At 36.5% G+C, this 8,137-nt stretch overlaps 1 protein-coding gene across 1 annotated transcript in view; it reads left to right on the top strand.

Moving 5' to 3' along the window:
• USP34 (ubiquitin specific peptidase 34) overlaps window positions 1-1,628 on the top strand; it is a 398,976-nt gene extending 397,348 nt beyond the window's left edge. Inside the window, exon 73 of the transcript XR_012472449.1 lies at window positions 1,184-1,628. The gene's annotated coding sequence lies outside the window, so the exon portion shown is untranslated. The remainder of the gene's footprint in view (window positions 1-1,183) is intronic.
• Window positions 1,629-8,137: the final 6,509 nt, after the last annotated feature.

The following is an 8,137-nucleotide window of genomic DNA, read 5'->3' as shown; positions in this document are numbered from 1 at the left end:
CTCTGGGAAGAATACCAGTAAGAAATCTGTTGAAGCGTCTACGTATTCAAAACAAAACAAAAACAAAACAATCCAAACCGCTCTTCCTCCCAAAACCCTCAATTCCAGGACTGTAGCCAGCAGGTGCAATAGGTTGTATATTAAGTTTCTTTAATAAGATTACTTGTCTATTGATGTTCATAGATGATCCTACCAATTACAATGTTATGGGGGGGGGGGGTGTTTGTTTGTTTTGCAAGGCAATGAATGGGGTTAAGTGGCTTGCCCAAGTCCACCCAGCTAGGTAATTATTAAGTGTCTGAGGCTGGATTTGAACTCAGGGACTCCTGACTCCAGGGCCGGGATTTTATCCAATGAACCACCAAGTGGCTCCCTACAATGTTCTTAAGTTCAAAATGGCAGATCCAGGTATGAGGACAATGTTAAAGGATTTTAAAATATAATTAGTAAAAGTTTCTGACTAGGAATATGAATTTCAAAATTAATCACAAGCATAGTATTCACAGTCTTTTAGGGTGAAACATTAATTTATCTGGATAGTGGATAAGATAGAGGTGAAGAAATATGTAATAAATAAATGGAATCTCAGCAGAATGAATCTCAACAAAGGAAATGTCAAAATCTTGACTTTATCCTTTCTTGAGATTCATGCCATAATATCCTAATAATAATGAATGACTTTATAATAAGTTTATTATTAATAATGACACTATAAGTTTAACATTAATAATACATCATCATGGTCTAATATTTTAATAATACTCTAATATAATCATAAATTCCATTTAGCAAATATTAAATTATTACTTTGTCAAATGCAACATAAAAATTCAAGAAAAAGACTGAGAAAAATGGATTCATTGTGGCAATTTAATCTTTGCTGACCTATAAAAATTCAGTTTCACTAGACTAATGAGGATAGAAAACAGACTACAAGGGACTGAGGAATGGATGCAACTGAGAATGAAGTGGAGGCAACTATAAGCAGAGTATAATAGTTTGAAAGGAAAAAAAGCTGGGAGAAGCTTGATATGCCTGGGGATAAATTCTCATTGACTTGTCTATTCCCTACTACACTGGTACAGATTTGAACCAACCTATCCATTGTCCTGTGTTGTTCTTGTCTGTCATGAACTAATAAAATCACAGACCTCAGAAATCAAGTTCATTCCTTACTTTACAGATGGAGTTCAGAGGGTGTGACTTGGATCCAAGGTCACATGGATAGTAAATTGGCAGAGTGAGGTTTGAAACTCAAGTTTATATGATTCATGCATGTTCGAGCCCACTTCACCTTGTGAGTCTTCACCACCAAAAATAACTGACACCTCTGAGTTGGAAGAGTTCTTCTGCAGAAAGATGCCTTCTAGCCAGCTATAGATCAACACCTGGATGGATCGACCTTAAGAATTGACCAGTTTAGTAATACAGGTCTACCCAGAAGCTCAAAAGAAGACCAGAGACTTCAATTTTGTTACTGTTTTAATAGATCTTAAAAGATCTGATTATCGAGTGAAAGAAATTAGTAATGTTCTGCCTGGCAGAAAAGAGACTGATGACTCTATGACTCCATAATTATTTAGATATAGCAACTGTTCCCCCAAATCAGGCCCCACTCCCACAGGGTACATGAGACCATATTAAACTTTGTTTACTAATTTTTAAAAAAATGCTGCCTGTCTGGCATCCCTCATTGTCACATGATATACTCACCTCCTTTTCTGGTCATCTATATCATGATTAATGTTATTTACCAAACAAGATCTCAAATTTAGAGCAGGAAGGAACAAACCTTAGAGGTGCTGATTTTAGAAATGGTAAAATTAAGTCCCAGAGTAGATAAGTGAAATCACTGAGATCACTCAGTAAGAGGCAGAGACAGAATTTGATCTCATATTCTCTGAGAACATCACTCTTTCCACTATACCAGGCTTCCTTTGGGATTCTGGCAGATTGTAGGATGCTGCAACCCCTTTATAGAAATCATGTCTTTTCATTGACCTTTGGATCATTTGGACTTTATTTTATTTTAGGTTTTTGCAAGGCAAATGGGGTTAAGTGGCTTGCCCAAGGCCACACAGCTAGGTAATTATTAAGTGTCTGAGACAGGATTTGAACCCAGGTACTCCTGACTCCAGGGCCAGTGCTTTATCCACTATGCTACCTAGCTGCCCCTGTACTTTTTTTCTTAAAAAAAGAGAGAGAATTAAAATTTGCCAGGAGATTGCCATATATATACATATATATATATATATATTATATATAAAAATATATTTATATATTTATATATATATATATATATATATATATATATATATATATATATGACTACCATCCATGTCCATCCCCTGATATAATCCCATTGTTTTTATCCTTGGTTCTCTCCTCTTTCTCTATATTCTCCTAATGTTCTTATCTGTTCATACAAGTTCAATTATTGCATCTGTGCTAGTAGATCCAACAGCTACTATTATCCATCTTTCACATGTCTCTTGAGCACCAACTCTGCATCTTTCTAAGGGCACATCCACTTTAATGTTCCACTTGGATCTCAGACATGTCTCAAACCAAATTCACTAACTCTCCTCTTAATCCCAACCTTCCTCAGCTTCCTTATTCTTCTGAGTTCACCACTATCCTTTCAGGTATCCAAGTTCACATCCTTGAAGTTATTAGTGACTCTTTACTCTAACCTACTCCCTAATATCTAATCAGTTGCCAAATCTTCCACCTTCAAAATATTTCTGGCACCTACTCCCTTTCCTCCACTCATACAACCACTATACTATTTCCTAATCTCATTACCCAGACAATTATAACCAACTCCTAATAGGTCCCCCTGCCTCCAGTCTTTCCCCTATCCAAACCACCCTCCAAAAAAGTAGAAATAAAATTGACATCCCTAAAGCACAGGTGAGGCCATGCCAATCCCCTTCTCAAGAAGCATCAGTGGTTTCCTGTTGCTCCTAATTCAACTCCTCTGCTAGTTAAATTCCTTCTCATTCTAGCTCTAGCTATCTTTGTTTTTTTTAATTTTTTAGTTTTTTTTTTTTGCAAGGCAAATGGGGTTAAGTGGCTTGCCTAAGGCCACACAGCTAGGTAATTATTAAGTGTCTGAGACCAGATTTGAACCCAGGTACTCCTGACTCCAGGGCCGGTGCTTTATCCACTGTGCCACCTAGCCGCCCCTTTAACTATCTTTCTAAGATGATTTCACATCATTTCCTCATCCACTTTACATTCCAGTCAAATGGTTGATTTTGTTGCTCTGTATATTTAACATTCCATTTGCAGCTTGTGTTTTCACATAGGCCATCACCAATGACTGAATTCTCTCATTCTCTTGGAATTCATAGTTCAAGTGCTATCTCCTACAAGAAAGTTTTTCTGATTCTTCCAATTGTTAGAGATTGCTTTCCCTTCATTGACTTTTAAATATTTTGCATACATAATGAGGAAAAACTATCAGTTATGTTAAGATGATGTCATTTGTATGGAAGATACTAAAGACCAGCTTCCAGGAGAATCCAGTGAGGACCAGAGCATGCATGGACATACTACTTTGCAAGTCTACTGGGCAGTGGCAGAAACTTCCTCTAATGACTGAGTAGCCAGAAATTTTGACATCTTGAAAAACTGCCTACTCAGCAACCACAGTGACTTTTTGTTGCATTCATGTGTGAAGGTGAAAATGGCTCTCAGCTCATAGCCACTGAGACCAAGGTCAGGAAGGAGGGAGGATCCTCAAACTTCTTTTTTCCTTTCCACTCCACCCCTTTCAGAACCTAGGCCATGTTACCCTAAGGAACAGAGTTCAGTCCTTGGCCTTTTCATTTATTCTTTTCTTTTCAAGGTACAGGGAATGGAATCTCTAATCTGGCCTAGAAGCAAGAGCCATAGGGACGCAAGGGGTCTAGGAATCTAGGCAGGATATTGGAATTATCCCAGAAATGAGGCCCTGAGAGGACATCTCAACAGAAACCAGGACACTTGGTTTTGAACTTGAATTAGATAAGATTAACGCAATGGAGAAAATGAGCTAAAATGTGAACCTACTTTCCTTCCTTTCCCTGCTCTGCCCCAAAGAAAGTTGGGAAGGGAAAGAAGGATTTTGTATTCAAGATGTTAAAGATGTTCCCTTAGCACAAACTAACCTGGTGTTGAATGGAACTGGGCTCTTAGTCATTGGGCTCCTAAAGATAGCGATGAATAAAATCAGTGGGATTTTAACTGATGACAGAAAAAAATAGTCCCCAAACCCATCAAAGTACTGGAAAATGCTATAGGAGGCAAAAGGTAATAGGCCTAGACCTGAACAAGGTGAAGCCAGAGACACCCATGTTACATATATATTTTGAATTTATTTCTCTAGGTATATTGTTTCCCTATAGTGGCCTGTGAGTTTCTTGAGTATGAGGATCTTTTTTTTTATCTTTACATGGTCAGTGACTGGCACAGGGTATGTAGTATAAAAGAAACTTAAATTCTTTGAATTGTATTGCGACACCAATGTCCCACAATGCACAACCATATAGCTTTACTGAGAGTACTTAGGAAAACCAGATTTGCAGAGAGTTTAAAAATCAAGTGAGAGGAAAAGAAATAGAAGCATCAATTGTTAATGATCTCAAATTTAACACAGAAGGGTAGAAGAAATGCCTAACCAAGTCTTGGAAGCCATGGGAAGAGCCAGCATTTTCTATTCATGCCCTATTCCAAGGTAGCTCAGAATAGAGACTGCAGGAGTTTCCCTTGGGTAAGATTTAGACCTTTCTCTCCCCCCTCTCTCCTTTCCCTCTCCCTCTTCTTTCCCCACCTCCTCTTCTCCCCTTTCTTCCCCCCCTCTCTTCCCTCTCTCTTCCCCCTCCTTCTCTCCCTTCCCCTCCTCTCACCCGCTCCTTCTTACCTCCTTCCCCTCTCCCTCCTCTTCCCCTTCTCCCCCTTTCCCTCTTTCTGTATCTCTCTGTGTTTCTATCTCTGTCTGTCTGATTTATCTTGCTCTCAATGGGAGAGCTCCTCTACTCTGTATTGTCTAGTATATATCCTCCTGTGTATATATTCTGTGATTTTTGTATTCCTGTGATTTACCATGGGTTTATTTGCTATAGTGTTCATGTAAATTGCTATTAGATGCAATAGGGGTGATACTGTGGATATAAAACTGAGGTATGGGTATGCCTCCCTTCCAATAATGATAGAGTAATCAGAAATTAGCTGGAACCTTGATCATATCCCCATACTAATAATACTTAAAGGAGCAGATAGATATAGATCTAGTCCAGTATTCCCTCTCTCTTAGAGGCAAGTAAAATGTCTTCTAGGCTCAACTTCCTATTTCTTTTTAGGGCAAGAATTAGTCTTCCTTGGAAGGAGAGTGGTAGAAGAAAATGGTAGAAATGTCTATTCTGCTTCCCTTCATACCACACAATGACAGCCCTTATCACCCATGGGATCTCATTACATTTGGAGTCTTTTCTACACAAGAACAAAAACAAATCCCCTGCATTAGAAATGTTGGGAAAACAAAACATCAACTCCAATCTTCACTGAATCCATCATCTCCCTCTATTTTGAGGTAGATTGTACATTTCTGTTGTGTCCCTAAAATTCTGGTTGTTCATTGTTGCTCAGTCTTTCAAAATCTTTCAAAATTATTTGCGTTTACCATATTGTTTTTATTGTACAAATTGTCATCCTAATTCTACTGGCTTCATACATTTTTTCTCAGATTCCTCTAAAACCATTTCCTTTTTTTTAACAGCACAAAAATGTTGCAACATATTTCTACACTTAACTTAATCAGCTATTCCCCAGTTGATTGTCATTCCTTCAGTTTCCCAATTCTTTTTTAACTTTATTTTTGTTTGTTTATTTATGAGACAATGGGATTAAGGAATTTACCCAAGAGTCACAAAACTAGTAAGTGTCAAGTGTCTGAGGTTGGATTTGAACTCAGGTCCTCCTGACTCCAGGGCTAGAACTCTATCTACTAGTTACCTAGCTGACCCATTTTTTCACTTCTATTTTCCTTGACTGGGCACATGGGTTCTTTTCCTCTTTTTTTATCTCTCTGATGTATACACTTGGCATTGGTATTGCTGGAATACATAATTTTATAGCTTTTGGGTTAAATTTCCAAATTGTTTTTCAGAATAACCAGACCAGTTCACGGTTTCACCAACAGCGCATTAAGGTACCTGTTCTCTTTCCCAAGGTCCATCAAGCATTTGTCATTTGCCTTTTTTTGTCAGTTTTATCAATCTGATGGCTATGAAGTAAAATCTCAGAGGAGTTTCAATCTATATTTCTTTAATTATTAGTGATTTAAAGCTATTGATAGCTCAAATCAATTTTCTATTTTTTGGCTTACAAATGGTACCTTCCTCAGAGAAACTTGCTTCAAAGATGATTTTCTCCTTTATTTGTTTCTCTTCCAATATTAGCTGCACTGGTTTGAGTTTGAAAAAGTTTTAAAATTTTATATAATCAAATTGCATTTTACCTTCTCTATCTCATTTGGCCATGAACTCTCCCCTTATCATAGATCTGCCCCTCTAATTTGTTTATGATGTCTCAGACTTGATGTCTATGTCAGGCAACAACAAACTATGACCTCTAAGCCAATTCTGGCCCATAGCCTGTTTTTGTATGGTCTATAAGTTAACAATGATTTTTACATGTTAAATGGTTGAAAAAAAGTTAAAAGACACAAAAAAATTTCAATATCCCATAAATAAATTTTATTGTCCCCAACCATAGTCTTCCATTTCCATATTGTTACAGATGCTTTCACACTATGTCAGAGTTGAGTATTTGCAATTCTCATCACTTCTCACTGATGCTTATCATATTTCACATTACAGTGACAGCTAAAATCTGACAGTCTTTTGAATACCACATGTATCACCATACTACAATTGGTATTTTTAATTATCAGGGTTTACCCATAATAACCAAACAAGAAAAGAAGATGGGAAATTTTTATTATAGTTTTTTTGAGCCCAGAGTTGAGAATGAAAATTTTCTGAATTTTCTTTGCCAAGAAAACCCCCAAAACAGCAACAACAATTAACCACATATTTTCCAAGCTCAAACTGAAATTCCAGAAGCATTTTTTGGACCTTAATGCAAGTAGAAAAGTAATTTCCATATTTCAAGATCCATTTAACTGTGTAATGGAAGAATTTCTATCTCATCTTCAACTGAAAGTGATTAAACTGCAATGTAATGTCATGCTAAAAGGCAAATATCAAAAGAAGAACCTGATAGAATTCTGTAAATGCCCCCAATAAATGGAGTATATTACAATATCCTCAACTGTAATCATATGCTTGTGAATTGATATCAGTATTTGACAGTACCTATCTGTGCAAAAGGACATTTTTAAAAGATAAAATATGTAAGATCTCAGTATAGAGGAGCAATCATAGATGAATATTTGCCTTTGATTTTTGGTAAGAGAGAATACTAACTTTGAACCCAAATTAAGCAAAATATTGTCCCTCAAAAAATAACTCCGTTCTTCTCATTGGTAGATCTAAATTATTTTTTAAAATTACTCAATTATTACCATTATATTTTGTATATTATCAGCAAAAATTTTATGAGAAAGTTTGCCCTCTTACTATTTTGCTTCTTGGCACACAACATCTAAAATATGTACTATCTGTACATTTAAACAAAAAAACTGCATATTCCTACTCTATCATATGTCCATTTGGAGCTTATCTTAGAATACAGTGTAAGATGTTATTCTATATCTAACTTTTCCCAGTTTTCAGATGCCTGAAAGCAATGAGTTTTTTGTCAAAATGTAAGTTCTTCAAGGAGAACATTGTTCATATTAACAGCAACACTGATAATCAACAATGATGCATGCAACTCCTTTCAGCAGTTCAGTAATCAAAGACAATCCCAAGAGACCTGTTAAGGAAAATGCCATCCACATTCAGTGAAAAAGACATGGATTCTGAATGCAGAGTAAAGTATACTATGTTCACTTTTTACTTTCTTTCCTGTTTTCCCCCCTTAGTTCTGATTCTTCTTTCATAATGTAGTTAATATGGAAATATTAAACATGATTGTACATGTACAACCTACAGTTAAGACACATCCTTCTTTGAAAAATTTGGGGTCT

This window comes from Macrotis lagotis, chromosome 1, assembly GCF_037893015.1.
Source record: "Macrotis lagotis isolate mMagLag1 chromosome 1, bilby.v1.9.chrom.fasta, whole genome shotgun sequence".
NCBI lineage: Eukaryota > Metazoa > Chordata > Mammalia > Peramelemorphia > Peramelidae > Macrotis > Macrotis lagotis.
The sequence above is the reverse complement of the archived record's forward strand: the minus strand, read 5'-3'. Positions and strand labels throughout refer to the sequence as shown.